The sequence below is a fragment of the Piliocolobus tephrosceles genome, unplaced genomic scaffold (genome assembly GCF_002776525.5).
Source record: "Piliocolobus tephrosceles isolate RC106 unplaced genomic scaffold, ASM277652v3 unscaffolded_37369, whole genome shotgun sequence".
In the NCBI taxonomy this organism is placed as follows: domain Eukaryota; kingdom Metazoa; phylum Chordata; class Mammalia; order Primates; family Cercopithecidae; genus Piliocolobus; species Piliocolobus tephrosceles.
This window is the reverse complement of record NW_022321386.1, coordinates 1-2,346: the sequence shown is the minus strand read 5'-3', so window position 1 is coordinate 2,346 and position 2,346 is coordinate 1.

The window sequence follows — 2,346 nt, the reverse complement described above, 5'->3', positions numbered from 1 at the left end:
AAAAAAAAAAAAAAAAAAAAAAAAAAAAAAAAAAAAATTAGCCATGCGTGGTGGCAGGCACCTGTAGTCCCAGCTACTCGGAATGCTGAGGTGGGAGGATCGCTTGAGCCTGGGAGGTGGAGGTTGCTGTGGGCCAAGATTGCACCACTGCACTCCAGTCTGAGTGACAGAGTGCAACCCTGTCTCAAAAAAAAAAAAAAAAAAAACAGAAAAGGAAAGAAATCCAAAGACTGTGATACTTTCTTCATAATTCCCTAGTTTTAACATGGAGGGAGGGTATGTATTAAAATATATTTGTATTTCATATTATATATGTTATATACGACACACACATAAAACATATGCACAGGACAAGAGACAAGCCAGGGCAGCATAGACTTTAGTACTTCAAATACAGCCATCACTTTTGCCATATCCATGTACCAAATGAACATTATTTACTTAACATGTTTCTTTAAATTGGTGCACATTTTATTTATTTATTTATTTGAGATGGAGTCTCAGTCTGTAACCCAGGCTGGAGTGCAGTGGTGTGATCTTGGCTCGCTGCAACCTCCGCCTGCCAGGTTCAAGCGATTCTCCTGCCTCAGTCCCCTGAGTAGCTGAAATTACAGGCACCCGCCACCACTGCCAGCTAATTTTTGTATTTTTGGTAGAGACGGGGTTTCACCATGTTGACCAGGATGGTCTTGAACTCCTGACCTCGTGATCCGCCCGCCTTGGTCTCCCAAAGTGCTGGGATTATAGGCATGAGCCACTGCACCCGGCCCCCATACATCTTTTATAACTTTTTTTAAAACACAAGACTCAGTCCAGGCTCATTTATTCCAGACGGTTGCACCTCTTTAGTCTCTTAAACTAAAACGATGTGTTCATTTTATTTTTATTTATTTATTTTTTGAGATGGAGCCTCTCTCTTGTCACCCAGGCTGGAGTGCCGTGGCACTCACGGCAACCTCTGCCTCCTGGGCTCAATCGATTCTCTTAGCCTCAGCTTCCCAAATAGCTGGGAATATAGGCACCCACCACAATGCCCGGCTAATTTTTGTATTTTTAATAGAGACGGGGTTTTGCCAGGTTGGCGAGGCTGGTCTCGAACTCCTGACCTCAGGTGATCCACCTGCCTCGGCCTCCCAAAGTGCTGGGATTATAGGTGTGAGCCACTGTGCCCGGCATCGTGTTCATTTTAAAGATGCCGACCCCCAGCATTTAAAGACCCCTGTAATCCCAGCATTTTGGGAGGCTAAGGCAGGCGAATCACTTGAGTTCAAGAGTTTGAGATCAGCCTGGACAGCACAGTGAGACCCCTCAATCTCTACAAAAATAAAAATAAAAAAATTAGGCAGGCATGGTGGCAGTATTTGTTTTGTTTTGTTTTTGAGACAGGGTTTCAGCCTGTCACCCAGGCTTGAGTGCAGCAGTGCAATCTCAGCTCACTGTAGCCTTGGCCTCCCAGACTCAGATGATCCTCCCATCTCAGCCTCCCGAATAGCTGGGACTACAAGGGTACACCGCCACGTGTGGCTAATTTTTGGTGTTTTTTTTGAAATGACAGGGTCTCACTATGTTGTTCACAATGTCATCCTACTCATCTTTTAACTTTTTCCTTGAAGAAGACAAAATGCCACCATCAGGCACGGTGGCTCACGCCTGTAATCCCAGCACTTTGGGAGGCCGAGGCTGGCAGATCACTTGAAACCAGGAGTTCCAGACCAGCCTGGGCAACATAGCAAGACAACCTCTCGATTATAACATTATTACTTTTTTTAAAATGCCGCCAGTCCATGTATTTAGACAACTTTATCAATATTGCTCAGAGGAAAAGCCTGTCTTGGTCTAGCAGAATTCCACAGGACATTCTTTTCTTTGGTAAAGTGGGAAATTCTAGGATCTGGTAGCGCATTAATCTAATTACTAAAATGATACCACTCATACCAGCTTGGATTAGTAACTTTTCAAGTAATTTGGAAACAAACAAACAAAAAGCCCATTTAACACTAAAAGTGAAAATAATTCCAACTTTGTTTCACTTGAAGCAAGTTTCACTTGAAGCAACACAATCCTGTTGTGTTGCCGGTGTCCACCTTGTAGCTTTTTGCTAATCAACAAAGCCATCCTTTCTGTGTCACAAACTGTTCCCTGGCCATTTCACAATCTTTGTTGCAAGCATTAGGGCTTTGTGGATGATGATAAAAAGGGGATGTTTTGTTTCATTTTATCATTAGGACCTTTAAAAGAGTAGCAAGTTATTTGGCTGGAATTCCCAAAAATGTAGCTGGAAAGAACAATGTAGCCGATCAAAAGCTGAAAATTACTTTCAAGGACTCAGGAAGGGAACATGTGGTA